Source organism: Canis lupus, chromosome 2 (assembly GCF_048164855.1).
Source record: "Canis lupus baileyi chromosome 2, mCanLup2.hap1, whole genome shotgun sequence".
NCBI lineage: Eukaryota > Metazoa > Chordata > Mammalia > Carnivora > Canidae > Canis > Canis lupus.
Genome location: NC_132839.1, coordinates 45,468,743 through 45,488,446, shown reverse-complemented (window position 1 = coordinate 45,488,446; position 19,704 = coordinate 45,468,743). Strand labels below are relative to the sequence as shown.

The window sequence follows — 19,704 nt, the reverse complement described above, 5'->3', positions numbered from 1 at the left end:
AAATCCATTGTCCCCTCTCTCCACGTGCATGTATTTCCAAGGCTACTAAGTAAGTCCTTAAAATGAAGATAGATTCCAGCGTTCTAGATTTGAGGCTACTGTGATTAATTTCTTGTTGCAAAATATGTCAAGAGGGAAAGTGAGAACCAAATTGTTATTGTAACATGAATTCAAACATCCAGAGATGGATTTTCTAGTTTTCTTTTTTTTTTTGATTTATTTATTTATTCATGACATACATACACACACACACACAGAGAGAGAGAGAGAGAGAGAGAGAGAGAGAGAGGCAGAGACATAGGCAGAGGGAGAAGCAGGCTCCCTGCAGGAAGCTCGATGTGGGACTCGATCCCAGGACCTAGGATCACGACCCGAACCAAAGGCAGATGCTCAACCACTGAGCCACCCAGGTGCCCCGATTTTCTAGCTTTCAAGTGCAATTGACAATGATTTACCATAGCTCTTGTTTTGAGTTTATTTTGTAATTGTCCCTTAGAAAAAAGGGGAGGAGGGATCCCTGGGTGGCGCAGCGGTTTGGCGCCTGCCTTTGGCCCAGGGCGCGATCCTGGAGACCCGGGATCGAATCCCATGTCAGGCTCCTGGTGCATGGAGCCTGCTTCTCCCTCTGCCTGTGTCCCTGCCTCTCTCTCTCTCTGTGTGACTATCATAAATAAATTTAAAAAAAAAAGAAAAAAGGGGAGGAAAGAAAAATCATCTTACATATCTTGTAGCCTCTGGACATCTTCCCTTACACAGAGAAAACATTCAATATGTATTTTTTGGATGAAGTAAAACCATCAGCAAAGCTTTTTTACTTCTTGGATTACTAGTGACAGAATCACTGGTTATGGGTTTGTGTGTGTGTGAGTGTGTGTGTGTGTGTGTATGTCTGTAGGGAGTGCCTCTTAGGCTCAGTCAGATTTTGAAGCCTTACAACTAGATTTACTGAATTTTAACAAGCACTCAGGGATTTTTTATGTGCATTAACATTTGAAAACTACTGCCTTATAATAATATTCAGATATGCTTGGTTATAAATTTTACCCAGCATTCAGAAAATTCAGCCCAGATAAAATGAATACCTAATTAAGGACTTTTGCTACATCCTACACTTCCACCCACAACAACATGCAGTTACTAAGACTCAGAGAAGTTAATCTTGTCCCTAAATCTTTTGTTTACATCATTCATCACATTATAGAAATAAAGTCAGAGTGTGGTCCAGTCTGTTAACAAGCTTATGTGTCTTTCAGTCCTGATATTCTATCCTTGACCATCAAATGGAAGAAATAAACACATACCACCCCAACTATTTTAAACTTTTCTAATTCTTGAAGACTTTATAAAGACCATAAATGAAAATGGCAATATGGTCAAATTTATACTGATCTGAAGCTAACAACCATTGATAACTATAATATAATAAGAATTGATGATAAAGACGAGAATAGAGATTCTGATTGTCCTGATAAAATGTTCCTTCTTAGGCTGCTCCTGAAGTGGGTCAAAATCAAGCAAATGTACTATTTTTATGACCATGGGGGGCAGTGGTAATACTGTTTGCTCTCTGGCCTGTGTTGAGTTATTTGGGACAATGGGGAAAGAAAAAAAAAGCCAGAAATACCACATCCACGCAGATTTACATCTGAAACCAAAGCAGTCATTTCACTAAGATTTATACCCTTTGGCTAGTTCTATAGCCTGTTTGAAACAGCTGCCCTATGCTTTGGCTGCCTTAACCTGAATCCCTAGACAACTGACTCTGTTGTTAGGACTTTGCTTTGCATGTTGACCAGCTAACTGGGAACTTTGGTTTAAATAGCTACGGGTAGGACACCTGGGTGGCTCAGTGGTTTAGAGCCTGCCTTCGGCCCGGGGCATGAGCCTGGAGTCCTGGGATCGAGTCCCACATTGGGCTCCCTGCGTGGAGCCTGCTTCTCCCTCTGCCTGTGTGTCTGCCTCTCTCTGTGTGTGTCTCTCATGAATAATAATAAAAAAAATCTAAAAAAAATAGTTAAGCTTTCCTCAAAGACCTTTAAGACCTCAGAGAAAGAGAAAAACAGAAGCAAATGGAGCTGCTTAAAATAAATGGTTTCAAAGTGTATTTGGTGAATTATGAATTTTTAGTGAGGTGCCAAATACAGATGTATCTATCTATCTATCTATCTATCTATCTATCTACCTATCATCTATTTTTTGAAATGATTTTATTTATTTATTTGACACAGAAAGAGAGAGAGAGCACAAGCAGAGGGAGCAGCAGGTAGAGGGAGAGGTAGAAGCAGGTTCTGTGTTGAGCAGGGAGCCTGATATGGGGCTCAATACCAGGACCCTAGGATCATGACCTGAGCTGAAGGCAGACAATTAACCAACTGAGCTACCCAGGTGCCCCAATCTATCTATCATCTATCAGTCATATAAATCTTTTATCTACCTGCCTATCCATCCATTTCTGGAATGGAATGCACATCATTGGGTTTTTGTGAATATCAGTAGGAGTAATTCACTGCCAAGGGCTCAGTTCTGTGCATGCCATGTAAGTACCCAACAGAGAACTGTTCCTATTACTGTGGTCTTTACTGCTATTTCTCCTGTTAATTATACCTTCAATGTATAAACCATACAATATAAATTGCCCAGTGTAACTTAAAACCATGTTAGATTTGGGGCACCTGGGTGGCTCAGCTGGTTAATTGTCTACTTCCAGATCAGGTCATGATCCCAAGGTCCTGGGATCCAGCCCCGAGTTGGACTCTCTGCTCAGTAGGGAGTCTGTTTCTCCCTCTGTCCCTCCTCCCTGTTTGTGCTCTCTCTCTGTGTCTCAAATAAGTAAATAAAATCTTAAAAAAAAAAAAAAACACGTTAGATTTCAAAGCTGAATACTTGAAAATGTCAATAATTAGGGGCCAAGACAATCTTGGATTTCAATTTTATTGTTCCAGAGATGTGGACATGTTCCACAGGACTCTGTCATTTTTCACATAATTTATAAAATCCCTGGTCTGCTGTAGCTGGAAGCAGGCAGAGATTTTTCAAAATAGAGGAAAGGGAAAGGCTTCTTTGTGTTCTGGTTCTACCTGGCTAAATCAAGGTGGGATTGATTCCTTGGGTGTGGGGATTAGGCTACAAGAGGGGCAAAACCTCCTTTCTCCCCAAACCACAGGCCCCAGTGTGTGGACTGACTTTCAGAACCAATGACTCCTTTACAGTCTTCTTTTCTTTTCCTTTTTTTATTTTTCAATGCATCACTTTTATTTTTTGTCAACAAACTGTGTCATTTACCATAGTAAGGAAACTCCTGTTGTTCAAGGTCTTCATCAGAGTTCCTACAAATCAGGTTAATTGGTGATCAACAGAGCTTTTCTGCCTTTAATGAGGCCTAGTAGCCCAAGGCAAGGCCTACCTCTTGATAAGGAACTTTCTTTTTTCTTATTCTGAACTCTTTGATCACTTAAAAAAAAAAAAAATACCCCCCACCCCCCAAAAAAAACCAACCCCACCAACCCAGGAAGAGCAACCACCGGGAATGTCATTGTTTTTTAATTGCCTGATTACCAAATGTTGGAGATAAAAGATAGATGTTCTCAATTAATAACATTTACATAGATTAGCATCACTAACAAGCCTCATTAGTAACTGCTGATTTTTGTTTAGATGGTATCCCCTGTCACTTGCTCTCTCTGGTTGTGCAATCGAAAGCACCTTTAGTATGACAAAACATTACCTTCTAATCTATTTCCATTAATCAAATAGTAAGGCATTTTAATACGCAGTCAGGTTTTTAATTAATTAAAAGTTAATATTACCGAGTGTAGATTAACGAAAGGTTTCATGTGTTAATAAAGTACAGAAAACTGTTTCTAAACTCTGGCTGTCTTTTCTAGAGCCTAAACATCTTCACTGGATTCATCACAGCATAAACACAAACACATCCGTGTTCACCGCAAAGAGTACCGTAGAAATCCTGAGGGCTCGCCGTGTGTTTGACACTCTACATACACCATCGAGTTAATCTGCCAACAGTCCTGTGAAGGAGGGATCATAAGCAGTGACGAAAGCTCAACAAGGTAGGGGACGTGACCAAGATCACTCCGATCACTCACAATCATGGCACTGCTACTGCTTTCCATATGAGTCTAGAAAAAAAATTCACTGATGTTGGGAGCAGAAGCCAATGTTCTAGATAACCTACAACTAACCATTAATTATTTTAAATCACATCATTCTGTCTTTTACTTTATGAAAACAAATGGAGAATGAGCAACTGAAACTAATTGGTAAATGTGTCCTGTAAATAGCGATTTGAGATATCTACATTTATAATGATCGATGAATATAAAAATATATAAAATCTGAAACTTAAAGATCACAAAATATACACAAATTTTATGTCATCGTAAGTGGAAAAGTATACCATGTTTTTCAAGAGAGATTTCCCCCCTAAATATGTTGATAAAAATGTAAAATTATTGTTTCTTTCTTACATCGTAAGGGGAAAAAAGTACATATCTAATAATTATGATAAATATTTCAGGCAGAAATAGCATATCTTCAGACTCTCTAAGATATCAATGTAAATTTCTTCCAAAAAAGAATATGAAGACCATAAAATGGATTAAAAAACAATCTATCATTAATTAAAACTTCAAGGGAAAGACACATTTGAAAAGACCAAAGAGGGGTGCTTGGGTGCCTTAGTGGTTGAGCGCATCTGCCTTTGGCTCAGGTCATGATCCCGGGCTCTGGGATCGAGTGTTACATAGGGCTCCCCGCAGGGAGCTTGCTTCTCGCTCTGCCTATGTCTCTGCCTCTCTCTCTGTGTCTCTCATGAGTAAAAAAATAAAATCTTAAAAAAAAGAAAAGATCAAAGAAAGACACCTTTTTTTAAATTTAAATTTATTTTTTATTGGTGTTCAATGTGCCAACATATAGAATAACACCCAGTGCTCATCCCGTCAAGTGTCCACCTCAGTGCCCGTCACCCAGTCACCCCCGCCCACCTCCCCTTCCACCACCCTTAGTTCGTTTCCCAGAGTTAGGAGTCTTTCATGTTCTGTCACCTTTTCTGATATTTCCCACTCATTTTTTCTCCTTTCCCCTTTATTCCCTTTCACTATTTTTTATATTCCCCAAATGAATGAGACCATATAATGTTGACCTTCTCCGATTAACTTACTTCACTCAGCATAATACCCTCCAGTTCCATCCACATTGAAGAAAATGGTGGGTATTTGTCGTTTCTAGTGGCTGAGGAAACCACATCTTCTTTATCCATTCATCAAAGAAAGACATCTTAATTTAGATCTCAAGTTTTAAAGATATTGATATGGGTAGTGCAAAAAAGGACATGGATTTTCCCACAACTAACATGTCATTCTTGTGCAGGGGCCGTGCGTCTTCTCCGCATTGTTCCAATTTTGGTATATGGTATATGTGCTGCCACAGGGAACACTCCACTGCTAGCTTAAGAGAGTCCTGATAGAAACCATTGACTCCATTTAAATATTATAGGTAAAATTTCACAAGGGGCATATCGGGGAAGATTTCCTAAAGGAAATGAGATCTTTATTTTATTCCTCTTGGAGTAAGCGATGTTTCTTTGCAATTATAAGATGAGAGATGACAATTTTGAAATCCTGTAGCATAATCTTATCAGTTTTTTCTTTTCTTTTTAAGGTTTTACTTATTTATTCACAAGAGACTCAGAGACAGAGGCCGAGACACCGGCAGAGGGAGAAGCAGGCTCTCTGCAGTAGCCCGACTAAAGACTTGATCCCAGGACCCTGGATCACAACCTGAGCCAAAGGCAGAAGCTCAACCACTGAACCACCCAGCAGCCTCTTATCAGTGTTTTCTGTTTGAGTTTACAAAGGGTTAGGATTAGGGTTAGGCTTTAGTTAACCCTATCCTTCTCTGATCTTCCCTGTTTTAATAAATGGAACCACCATCCACTCAATGGGTTAGACAAAACCTACAAGTCATCCTTGATTCTTCCCTCTCTCTAACTTTCTCCACATCCATTCCATCAGCAAGCCCTATCCACTCTACCTTTCAAATATCCAGAGTTGGACCCCTTCTTGACATCCCTACCACTAGCTTCTTAGTCTGGGCCAGAACAGAAAACCTGCAGTGGCTCTTTGGCTTCATCTTCCAGTTTCCATTCCTGTCCATCCATGTAGTCTTTTCTGCAGAGTGAACTCTTAAAAGATTCACATTGGCTCCTTCTCCAATGGCTTCCCATCACCTACAGAATGCCTCTTTATGATGAGCTCCCTCACCCCCTACCACTACCCAGGGGTTGTTGCACTTGTACCCTCATGACCTACTGTGTGTTGGTCAAAATTAGCAACCTCTCTCAGGTTGCTCTGGTAGGTCTTCTCCATCCCCACTCTTTCCTACCATTCGGAATTCAGAGACTCCCCAATTTCCTCTTCTCATTTTGTTTCCAGGTTTATTGAAATATAGTCGATAAAGTGTAAGTTTAACCTGTACAAGGTATTGGTTTGATACACTCATGTGCTGCAAAATGCTTAGCAGAGGGTTGGCCAAAACCTCCATCATATTACATAATTACAATTTCTTTTTCTGTGGGGAGAACATTTACGATCTTTTCTCTTGGCAACTCTCAGGTATATAATACAGTATTATTAACTATAATCACTATGCTGTGCATTAGATCCCCAGAACTTAATCAGCTTATCACTGGAATTTTGTATCCTTTGAACAACATTTCCCATTTCCCCTACCCCCCAGGCCCTGGTAACCACCACTCTACTCTGTTTCCCTGACTTCAACTTTTAATTAATTTTTATCTATTGTTTATTGACTGGAGTTCAATTTGCCAACAAATAGCATAACACCCAGTGCTCATCCCATCAAGTGCCCCCCTCAGTGCTCGTCACCCAGTCACCCCAACCCCCCACCCACCTCCCTTTCCACAACCCCTTGTTCGTTTCCCAGAGTTAGGAGTCTCTCATGTTCTGTCACTCTCTCTGATATTTCCCACTCAATTTCTCTCCTTTCCCCTTTATTCCCTTTCACTATTTTTTATATTCCCCAAATGAATGAGACCATATAATGTTTGTCCTTCTCCGACTGACTTATTTCACTCAGCATCATACCCTCCAGGTCCCTCCACGTTGAAGCAAATGGTGGGTATTTGTCATTTCTAATGGCTGAGTAATATTCCATTGTATACATAGACCACATCTTCTTTATCCATTCATCTTTCGATGGACACCGAGGCTCCTTCCATAGTTTGGCTATTGTGGACATTGCTGCTATAAACATTGGGGTGCAGGTGTCCCAGCATTTCACTGCATCTGTATCTTTGGGGTAAATCCCCAGCAGTGGGTAGCTCTATTTTAAACTCTTTGAGGAACCTCCACACAGTTTTCCAGAGTGGCTGCACCAGTTCACATTCCCACCAACAGTGCAAGAGGGTTCCCCTTTCTCCACATCCTCTCCAAAGTTTGTTGTTTCCTGCCTTGTTAATTTGCCCCATTCTCACTGGTGTGAGGTGGTATCTCATTGTGGTTTTGATTTGTATTTCCCTGATGGCAAGTGATGCAGAGCATTTTCTCATATGCATGTTGGCCATGTCTATGTCTTCCTCTGTGAGATTTCTCTTCATATCTTTTGCGCATTAATGATCTGATTGTTTGTTTCTTTGCTGTTGAGTTTAATAAGTTCTTTACAGATCTTGGATACGAGCCCTTTATTTTATATGTCATTTGCAAATATCTTCTCCCATTCTGTAGGTTGTCTTTTAGTTTTGTTGACTGTTTCTTTTGCTGTGCAGAAGCTTTTTTATCTTGATTAAGTCCCAATAATTCATTTTTGCTTTTGTTTCCCTTGCCTTCATAGATGTATCTTACAAGAAGTTGTGTGGCCAAGTTCAAAAAGGGTGCTGCCTATGTCCTCCTCTAGGATTTTGATGGATTCTTGTCTCACATTTAGATCTTTCATCCATTTTGAGTTTATCTTTGTGTATGGTGTAAGAGAATGCTCTAGTTTCATTCTTCTGCACATGGTTGTCCAATTTTCCCGGCACCAAGATTGCCAGAACTCGTACAGCAATTCAGCAGTGTGGAAGGATACAAAAATCAATGCCCAGAAATTAGTAGCATTTCTATACACTAACAATGAGACTGAAGAAAGAGAAATTAAGGAGTCAATCCCATTTACAATTGCACCCAAAAGCATAAGATACCTAGGAACAAACCTAACCAAAGAGGTTAAAGATCTATACCCTAAAAACTACAGAACATTTCTGAACAAAATTGAGGAAGACACAAAGAGATGGAAAAATATTCCATGCTCATGGATTGGAAGAATTAACATTGTGAAAATGTCAATGCTACCCAGGGCAATTTACACATTTAATGCAATCCCTATCAAAATACCGTGGAGTTGTTTCAGAGAGTTGGAACAAATAATCTTAAGATTTGTGTGGAATTAGATAAGACCCTGAATAGCCAGGGGAATATTAAAAAAGAAAACCAGAGCCGGGGGCATCACAATGCCAGATTTCAGGCTGTACTACAAAGCTGTGGTCATCAAGACAGTGTGGCACTGGCACAAAAACAGACACATAGATCAATGGAACAGAATAGAGAATCCAGAAATGGGCCCTCAACTCTATGGTCAACTAATATTCGACAAAGCAGGAAAGAATATCGACTGGAAAAAGGACAGTCTCTTCAACTTTTTTAGATTCCACATATGAGTGATATCATACAGTGTTTGTCTTTCTCTGTTTGGCTTATTTCACTTAGTATGATGACCTCAAGTTTAATCCACATTGTTACAAATGGCAGGATTTCCTTCTTTCTCATGTTTAAATAATATTCTATTGTATATATATACTTATATATAAATATAAATATACAATGTAGTATATACCTGCATATACTCTGTGTGTGTGTGTGTGTGTGTGTCTGTGTGTGTGTGTATTTACATTTTCTTTTCCATTCATTTGTTGACAGACACTTAGGTTGCTTCCACGGTTAGCTGTTGAAAATAATACTGCAACGAACATGGAGATGGAGAGGTGTAGATATTTCTTTCAGCTCTTGTTTTTATTTCCTTTGGATATATACCCACAGGTGGGATTGCTGGGTCCTACAGTAGTCCTAGTTTTGATTTTTTGAGGACCCTCCATATCATTTTCCATATGGCTGCACCCATTCACATTCCCAGCAAAAGTGCACAAGACAAGACCTCTTTCTCTTCAGAGCATCTCCTTATGGTGTGCTTCATTTTCTTTGTGATATTGATCACCACATTACTTTTTTGTCTACTCTTATAATTCTAGAACCTAGAATAATGTCTGGCACATGAAATATGCTAAATAAATATACATTACATGAATAACTGAATGATCGCCAAATTCAGGTGAGGAAATAAATACACACGGAGGTTCAGACCTACCTGAAGTTTTTGTAATATGGGGAACCTTACTATATATCGACCTCTTTTGTCTTGGAAGGCTCCTTCCAAACCATGGGCACAGTGGCTGAGGCACTGGATGCCTGGAAAAAGCCCTTGTGCTGCTTTCACAGCTCTGAGAACCACGCAGACTCTGGCTTCTGCTCTCCCGTTTCAAACTCTCTTTCATTTGTGATCCTGGGAACCTGGATTCTTTTCTTTGCCTAGTCAGATGGCAATAGCCTTGCTCTATAATCTGTGAATGAGTCAGATTCCCACGTTGCCCAGGACAGCCGTGCAGACTTGTCAGACTTCATTGCTTTGTGTGTCTTTCTGCCTGGCTTTTGCATTTCCAGATGGTTAGATTTTTCCATTGATGGATCCCACTTCCATTGAGTTAGAGAAATATGAGGATGTACTTGGATTTCTAACCTTCTTTATAGAGTTCCAGTGCTAGCCTCTGCAGCCATGGTCTGGTGTCTCCAATTCTCAGTACTTGATTTCTCTTTATTAGAGCATACTTGGACTCATGTTTGCTTTAAATAAATCATAAAATATATTATTGCTTATTTGTTTTCACTCTAAAAGTTTGTTCATAAACATTAAAGTATATTTTGATTGTAAGTAAAAGATCATAGCTTTTCAGGGGGCTTAAATCAGAAAAATAATATATTTCAATTAGTTTAATCTGGCATTTTTTTGACTTGCATTTAAAAACTAAAGTTAAAAAAAAATAAAAACTAAAGTTCATTTATTAATTATGAAATCAATATATGCTCATTTTATTTTTTAAAAATATTTTATTTATTTATTTTAGAGAGAAAGAGAGAGAAAGAGAGAATGCCAGTATAAGCAGGGGGAACAGCGGGCAGAGGGAGAGAGAGAAGCAGACTCCCTGCTGAGCAAGAAGCCCAGGTCCCCAGGATCATGACCTGAGCTGATGGCAGACGCTTAACTGACTGTCACCCAGGCGCCCCAATCCATGCTCATTTTAGAGAAAAAGGCAAAACATAAAACAGAAAGAGCAGTTCCAGCTAGTCCCATGACACATAGTCACTGTTAATAAGTACCTATATTTCTATCTGTTTTTGCTATGTATTTGAAATATAATTATGATCTTATGAGACATATATATTACATGTAAGAATAAAAAATAATGTGTACTTTTTATGATCATGAAATAAGTCACAATTATTGTATAAAATTTAGGAAATAAATGAAAATAAAAATAAATATATGTTGTTAATTGTAAAAACTACACATAATCATTTTAGAAAATTGGAATATTTTATAAAAACAGACATAAAAAGCATTCAGAATTCCACTCAACAGAATAATTATTTACATATAATATGTACTATTCTGACATTTTGTTTTGTGTATATTTACATAGATAATTTGAACTCTGGAGAAGGTTGTAGCATATACATGAAGATGTAAGCATCATTTATACACCTGAGTCCTACTCAAAGATAACATGTAGAGGGGCTAAAAGACAGGAGTATCTAACATAGGTGTTTTATTTGTCTTTTGCATTAAAAAAGTCCTAAAACTAATGAAATGGCTATATGATATAAGTTTTAACACTATAGGAAATCATCACTTAAATCCCTTGGGAGTTAAATTAGATAATCTATCCTCTGGGTAACTCTCTTGTGATGGGGAAAATTATGTATGCATACATGGATGTATGCATGCCATCTAAAGATTCTCTTGGCACATTTCCTTAAGCTGTTGAGATATTGTTAATTTTTTTGGGGGGGAGCATAGATTTTTGAGAAAAGTGTAAGATGTATTATATTTTGACAAAGTTAGAAAAATACTGTAGTATTCTTTAAGGCAACAGCTGGTCATTTTCACTTTTGTATTCCCAGGACCTTAGCCCAAGCCTGACTCAATATATATTTATTGAAATGAATGAGTCAAATAAAACATCATTTGTAAAGTGCGTCGATATCTTTATTGTTCTCTTTTAATGATTAAATTAAGATACGTTGGTTGTAAAATATCCAACAGTACAAACATATATTTAACTCAGAAGATGAAAACACCCATAAAATGAAGTCATTATGAACGCTTCTGTTGTTTCCTTTTGTTTTAGCTCCACTAAGTAACTAAAACTAGTGGACACACTCTAAGAGTTCATACCCATTTTTGCTCTGGCTGAGCATTTGGGCAGCCATGGCTACGCAGGACTTCTGGGTAAACACATTGGCCTTGTCGTCCCACCTCAGGGTCTTTCGGTCAGAGAGTGATCACTGCCAAAGCATATGGAAACCTTTTGGCCCAGTTGATTGGCCCGAAGATAGACAGCTCGAGCTCCTCCCTTGCTTTCTCTAACCCTAATTTTTCACTTGTACAAATATTCTGTTTCTCTTAAAGAAAGACACCCTTTTTTTTTTCCTCCAAGCAATGTGATTTTCTAGAAAGAACAAAGAATTTAAAAAGTATATAAAATCCAATTGGCAATCACTTTAGCAGATCTTGGATTTAACATTAGTACAGTTAAATCATCTTTTAACTTTTGTTAAATGAAATAAGTAGTTTCTGTGATAGAAGTTATACTCAAGATCTCTATATATTATGCAACCTTGAACACATATGTACAATGCCATGACACTTGAAATTAGCTTGCCACTATAATTAGTTATCTAATAAAGACAGCAATCTTTATTCTCATACTAATGTGTCAGAGGTGGATACAGAAAAACCTTCTTTTCTAATTACTATTTTATTGAATCATCAGTTACTACCCCCCCCCAAAAAAAGTGAGGGGGAGCTATTTAAATTGCCTCATAAAGAAACATCTACCTGGAAAATAAAAACATACAATCTTCTAGAGCCTCAAGGGGCTAAGTAATTTACCTAAGATCACCCAATCAAGATTAGGAGCCAATTCTCCTGGCTCCCAGGTAATTGCACTTTGGACTTCACCACTGGACTGGTGGCACTGGTAGTGATCGATAACTAAGCCTTGGAATTTCCTGGGTCTCTAATACAGGCTGTGGTTCTCAAGCTAAGTATCCTCATGAAGCTGTTGGAGAGAAGAGGAATGAAACTGGCTAACAAATTGAAAGCTGCTAAAAAAGATATTCCTTTTATTAAACACATCCTATAAATATGTGTGTGTGTGTGTGTGTAGTGAACAGATTGGACCACTTCTGTCACCAGCATCTATAGTTTGTTATTTGGTCAATGAGATGAACATGTTTGTATAATCCTAGCTGCAGTAACTTCTGTGCAGCTTATAATTCAGTAATATTCAAGTGAGTTGATAATGTTCTATAATGCATTCATCTAGATTTATAGACTCAAGGGATGCCTGGGTGGCTCAGCGGTTGAGCTTCTGCCTTTGGCTCAGGGCGTGATCCTGGATTCCTAGGTTTGAGTCCCATATCAGGCTCCTTGCCTGGAACCTGCTTCTCCCTCTGCCTTTGTCTCTGCCTCTCTTTCTGTGTCTCTCATGAATAAATAAATAAAATCTTAAAAAATAGATTTATAACTTAAATAAAAAATTTAATAAAAAAAGACTGAGAAACTGTAATGTGCTGAGCCTACTTCTGAACAAACTGCTGTCAGGAGTTGCTGGATGAGTTTTTGCTGTGGTACTGGGTTGGATCTTCCAGTGTATGTGTGTGTGTATGTATGTGTATGTGACTTATGTCACATATGTGTATGTGACTTGCGTTACTCAGATTCCTTATTTTCAGGTTCCTCATCTGCAAAGTAGGAGATTAATGATACCTGTCTCAGAAGTGATGATGAAGATTGAGATATAATACATAGAATGATTAGTACAGCTTCTTCCCTATATTATCCACTCAGTAAACCATAGCAACTAATAAATAACAATGAACAGCTCTATATAGCCAATAACTAGTATTAATATAATTAAATATGGCGATAGATGAGACAATCCAGACTGCAATTTACCAGAGACATTGGTGGAAAAGCGCTTTAGACCAAAAACTGATCACAGGGACCAACTTCCAGGTGACAATTACGATGGATTTTAGGAGGTCGATGGATTGCTGCTGACCTCTTTGGTATGGAATATTGCACTCTCCAATCTCTGTTACTTCTTTCTATTTCTGTGTTGGAAATTTACAGAAGCTAAAATAGAATTAAAATTAGCTAATATAATTCTTATTCTTTTGTTGGCACAGCAGCCCCCTGTTCTATTCTGCTTTCAGATCATGAATGCCCCTGACATCCATGAATGCTCATGGCACACGCTTCCACCCATTTGCCTGATGAGGGTATTCAGTGATGACAATGGATTTGGAGGTTGAAAGTCTTGCCTCAGGCCTTGGAGCTAGGTACATCGAAGCCACTTGAGTATAAAATTTTCTACTTATTTATCTGTTAGTTTTGGATGTTTGGAAAGACATGGCGAATTTGGCCAGTTTTCTTAGAAATTTGGTATGCTTAAAACCATGGCTCTGAGTATGCAGCAATTAAAAAAAAAAGAACAACAGAATTACTCAGAATGTCGTGAAATGATCCCAACAAAATACAAGGGTTTAATTTCATCAGGGAATTTCTAATTAATGATGTTTGAGTGGGTTTTAAATTCCCCAACCACATTCCCACCATCCTTACTCACCACTTGGGGAAAGTTTAAGCCTAAGGGCATCTTTTAGATGAATACTAGTAGCCACATTTATGCTGAATGGAACAGCACCAGTAATGCAATTATAGCAGAAAAGAAACCTTGCATTCCCAGGACACTCGCTCAAACTCCATTACAATGTCTTACCCATGTTTCTTTGTTTCATTGCATTAAAGAGTAATAGCAAAGGGCTAACATAAAGTATAAAACAAAGTCTTCATTTAATATTTCCCTTGAATAATCAAAGAGGCACTCCCTTATTTCTGTGTGGGTGCTGCTTAGCCCTGATACCTGCAACTGTTTTTCTAACAGACGATTTTAACAGCAGGAGGCTATCTTGCCTATAAAGCTACATTGGGCTGATCCTTCAGTAGCAAGCCTGGGGAAGATGCACTCAGTTCACTCTGGAATTCCATTGTGGGTGCAATAGTTTATTTCTAGAAGGTTCTAAGTGTCCTAGAGGAGCTGTTTCTACTCAGTGGGGTGAGCAGCTCATACACACACAGGTCTGTTTCCTCACTATAAGATTAGATTTCTATTTTGGCTGCCAAGAATCTCTTGAACCTTCTCACTATGCTGGCACATGAGGGAGGGGGGTTTCTTAAGTTATGTGGAGATCCAGTATAACATGGGTTATCATCAAGAGTAAAGGGAAAAAAAGATGCGTGGTGGTTCAAGGGTTTCAGGCCGCAGGAAGTATCTCCACATATTCTTCCATGTTCCAAAACATCTCTATAGAAGTGCATTTTGGGAAATTGCTGTATGTATTAAAGTAAACATTTATAATTTCTAGTTCAGAGAATGGCTTTGTGACCCTAAATTGTCTTTATTTATTGCAAGGATGATATGAAACTCTTAAACTGAATTATCTTTAATTATACAAGAAAAGTGTATACGTCCGTATGGACTCTTGATGATAGTTTAGAAGGAATTGTCCTTTGAAAGCAATCTAAGACTGATAGGTCATGGTGGCATTTTAGAAGTTGGGTAAAACAAGTAATCCTCCTATGGAGAGATTATTGAAATGGCGATACAACCAAGATTGCAGCAGGTGATTACAGGTTCTAATGCTGCTATAGCTATAGAAGTGTAAGTATGGAATGAAAAATAATGTGAGTGGAAAAATACTAGTTAGATACCTATACATGTATTTGTATACTATGAAAAAAGCAAGATGTATCTTTAGAATATTTGTTGATAAAGGAATTAATAATAACAAAAAACCTATTCAGAGCCTATAAAATCTCCTCTTTTCCTCTGCACTGCACAATTGCACAGCATCATGTTTAAAAGATGTTGATTTATTGTATCAACATTTTCCAAAGATTGCCCCAGATCTGGAATCACCAGAGACAAAGCTGTAAATCTGCAGAGTCACAGGCACCACATGTCTTGGAAGGCCTGACTCAGTAGAGGAGGGGAGATTGGGAAATTAGTACTTCTAGAAAGTTCTAAAAATGGTGATTTTTTTTAAAAACTTATTTATGATATATATATAGAGAGAGAGAGAGGCAGAGACACAGGCAGAGGGAGAAGCAGGCTCCATGCACCGGGAGCCAGACGTGGGATTCGATCCCGGGTCTCCAGGATCGCGCCCTGGGCCAAAGGCAGGCGCTAAACTGCTGCGCCACCCAGGGTTCCCTAAAAATGGTGATTCTGATGTACAGTTGGGTTCAACACTTCTGGACCTTGCCTCTTGCCATCAAAAATTCAAAAACAAAAGCCAAAACAATCCAAAGTAGGTAGTAATAAGAAAAACAAGTAGCTATGTTTGTTTAGCAAAGGACTTCAGGTAGCTTGGGAAAGTCTATTTCAAGAGATCCTCTGAATAGCAGAGTAGCAATTTATAGTGACCAATGAAAGGCCACTTGGTACAATGTGTAAATGTGTGTGATGTCAGTTGTTTTATCTTTTTAGGAAGCAGTAAATCCTGGGGTTACTGCTTGGGTGTGCCATTTATATTTTGAACTCCAGTTTCCTCATCTGTTGGGAGGAGATTGCTCTTCTGACACCAACCAGCAGTGATTCTAGGAATCAATAATAAAGTATATTTTAAATAGTGGAAAAATACAAAGTAGTGGATGCATTTACCTAGACATATATGGAAAAGGGGTCAGGTGGGAATATTCCTATTTTGAAGAGAAGATGTCTCAAGAAAGGAGGAGGAGGGGAGGAAACAAAGGAAGATAAGGGGGATAGGGAAGAGGAAAGGGAGGGAAAAAAAGGAGGAGGTTGTTAACAATATTTTGAGCACTAACTGTAGGTTAGGTCTGGTGCCAAGCATTTTGGATAAATTACATAATTTTAATCTTCATGCAAACCCTAGGAGGTGAGGTAGGTCTATCAAATGAGAAAGCCAAGGTGTCATAAAGTGAAGCAACAATGTTCCTAAGGACACATGCTAATGAACAGTAGAGGAGGAGTTCAAACCAGGAGGGTTGACTTTGTGCTCTGAACTGCATTAGTTTTGGGGATCAAAAATATGTACATTTGACAACACAGATTGGACTCAATGGATAACTACAGACACTGCCCTATGCTCCTGTCAGATGATAATACTGCTTAGTTTGAAGGAAATTCATAATTATTTTTTCTGTAATTTCTTCCCTCCCCACCTCCTCTCTAATACCTCTGAGCTGTGGCAGATGATAAGGTTGTAAAGCATGCCATGTTTGAAGCTTACTAATGTGGTTTCAAATATCAATCTTATTATAGTGCACCTTGCTGCCAAATGGCTTAAAATTTTCCCCCCATCTGTGACATATTACTTACTATGGTCAGATCATGAGCTTGTTAAGTTTGACAACTTTCCTTTTGATAATTATGTTGAAATTATGGTTTGAATGATTGAAGAAGTCAAGGCATTAAATAACACGGACACCATTAAAGAGGAAAAAAATTATTATTTAATTAGAGGACTACCCTTTCTATTGTTACTTTATTTTCAAGTTCTGTGGAAATAGGATCCCTGCTGTTTGCAGTTTCTGGCTATCTTAATTCCACTCATTATTAATTCCTTTTACCCCTCTCCCTCTAATCAGCCCCCATGCCGTGTATTTGGAAGCCTGGTTTTACTGTGCATTTCATTTTGGATTTCAGGGTGACTGGTAGACCCAGCAAAGACTCAGTTAGTAGCTAAGGTCAAGGGTATAGCTTGTGAACACCACAGCCACATCTCACACACAGTTTATGCAATTGTTACACTTCAGTGTCAGAGTTCATGGAGAATTTCCATAAATCTGATGGGTAATGTGCCAAATGAGATTAGAGAGGGCTTCATGTGATCACGGTCAAATGAAAATATCTTATGTTAATTTCCTAGTCTAAGCTTGAGGCAGGTAGTTAATACTTTTTGTGAAGAGCTAGAGATACATACAGGGAGGGAACACATGCTGCTGTCCCCACAGAAAGATGAAGCATGTGGGGCTTCCAAGAGAGAAAAATATAGATGCTAGAATTTGCAGAATTGTGCTGCTAGGTTTTAGTCCTAGTTTTTTATAATATCTGTTGACTCTTACCCTAATTGTTACCCTCAAACATATTTTTCACTTAAATCAATTTTATGGGTTGCATTTATACATTTGGATGCCACGACATTCTTCAAGTTATTTTGTTGCAAAATAGAAAACCAAGAAGGACAAAATAGCATTAGCAAATGGAGGGCTGTTTACAGATTTAATCTCTAACTACTTATCCATATGCACATTTTTCTTTTAAGCCTTGACCTGAAGCAGCCCAATTCAGAAAAGTGCATTTTAAGTCATCTATCTTGGAATTGATACAAAGACACTGACTCACTTATATTTGAAAATAAAACATTAATATTTTAAGGCAGTTGTAAGAAGAGGACTTGCAAAAACAGACCTGTCAGCTCCTCCTGGCCTTCTGGTCACCCAAAACTGCAGAGAACACAGAGTCTTAACCTCAGTCTTCGGTGTTCATTGAATATGCTAAGAAATGCTCAGATGTAAATGCAACTCAAAAAAAAAAAATAAGTGCAGGGGGTCGCAGCATCTATTATTGATGATCGGGGCTGTTAGTATTACAGAAATGTAATTTAATTTGGCATGCATTTATTGAGCACCTACCCTGTCCCTCACAAAACCTCTGGGATTACTGATGTTGTGGAGAATCTCAGGAAGAATCGGATGGCTTCTACAGAAAGCCTATAAAATCTCATTAGGGAGAAAAGGTCTTTATAACAATCAGGAAACAATGCCAGAAGGCATATGATGAAAAGGTGACATGGCAAGTACAGTCAGGCCCACTTCAGATCACACTCGGGAAGAATCAGAGGAACACAGTATACTTGCAGAGTCAAGTTTTAGGATAACTTTGGAGGAAGGGGTAGGATTTGGGTAAGAAAAGGGGGAAAATGAGGGCACTTTTAGGTGGTGAGACTAGCATGAGGTCAGGTAGGGCAATGGACACGGTTTTGTTTGAGATCCTGTGAGCTGAGGAAACAAACGTTCATGTGCTTCAGTAGCAAACCTGGGTAAGTTGCATTCAGTTTACTCGGATTCCATAGTGGGGTGCAAGGGACTATTTCTAGAAGGTTCTTAGTGTCCTAAGGGAGCTGATTTTACTCAGCGGGGTGAGAAGCTCACATACACACAGAGGTCCATTTCCTCACTGTAGGATTAGATTTCTATTTTGGCAGCCAAGAATCTCTGAACCCTCTCATCAAGCTGGTGCATAAGGGGAGACGTTGGTGGGTATCTATTTATCAACAATGATTGCTAGTTGATTAATGGATTGATTACTGGTAGGTTGAGTAAAATAGGGTTTTTGTAAATTATGAAGACCTTGCTTCCTGGGACTAAGAATTTGGAATTTATCCAATGGGAAATGAAGGCTCATCATGGGTTAATAGTAGGAGGTGTCAGAAAGGAAGTGAAGTTTAATCTGGAGGCAGGATACAAAGATTTGAACTGGGGAAGAATAGAGAAATCTAGGTATAATGTGCTAGAGCTGGGATATGGTACTAAAGAGCATGGTTTGATTAGAGAGACGGGGCAAAGAAGGAACTTCATGACCCCTTAGGTGATGGGAAGAAAATGAGTACCTATGATTCCCAGCTCTGATGTCCAGGGGAGTGGTGGGGGCAAGCATAGAGAGGGGAGGGCTCGAGATGAATCAGTGTAGTCTTATGTAGGTCTGGAGAGGAAGCCTACTTAGATGTGAAGCTACTGAATTTCAGGTACTGGTGGGCATAGTGATTGCCTAGAGGTAGCTAAAATACAGAGCTGATAAATGTCGTGAAGGCTGGAGAGGATGCTTGCAGGCCACTGAGCACAGGTGTTCAGCGCAGCTGGGAGAAGGGATGAGTGAGTAGAAAGCTATGTTCCCCATCCTCGCTGTTGATGACAGTCACCTGAATCCTGTTGAAGATACTCCTGCCTTGGATTCTTCCCCAGATGATTTTGATATAATTGGTCTGAGGTGCAGTCTGGGCATGGGGATTTTTAGGCACCCCCAACCCCCAGGTATATAGAGAAAAGAGCAAGATCTCGGTGCACTCTAAAAAGTGAGAAACATCTGATGAAAACTTACTCATTAGGTACCAGGTTATTTGACTGAGGGCTTTGCATCTATGTTATCTTGTCTAAAACTCACAACCATTCCCTGGTCCTCCAGGAAAGGTACTAACCAACTCCAGCTTA

At 38.9% G+C, this 19,704-nt stretch overlaps 1 non-coding gene across 1 annotated transcript; it reads right to left on the bottom strand.

Annotated features, from left to right (window-relative positions):
- Positions 1 to 5,339: 5,339 nt before the first annotated feature.
- Positions 5,340 to 5,441, bottom strand: LOC140623754 (U6 spliceosomal RNA). The gene has a single exon (XR_012023297.1). It is a non-coding gene; the product is annotated as a U6 spliceosomal RNA (small nuclear RNA).
- Positions 5,442 to 19,704: the final 14,263 nt, after the last annotated feature.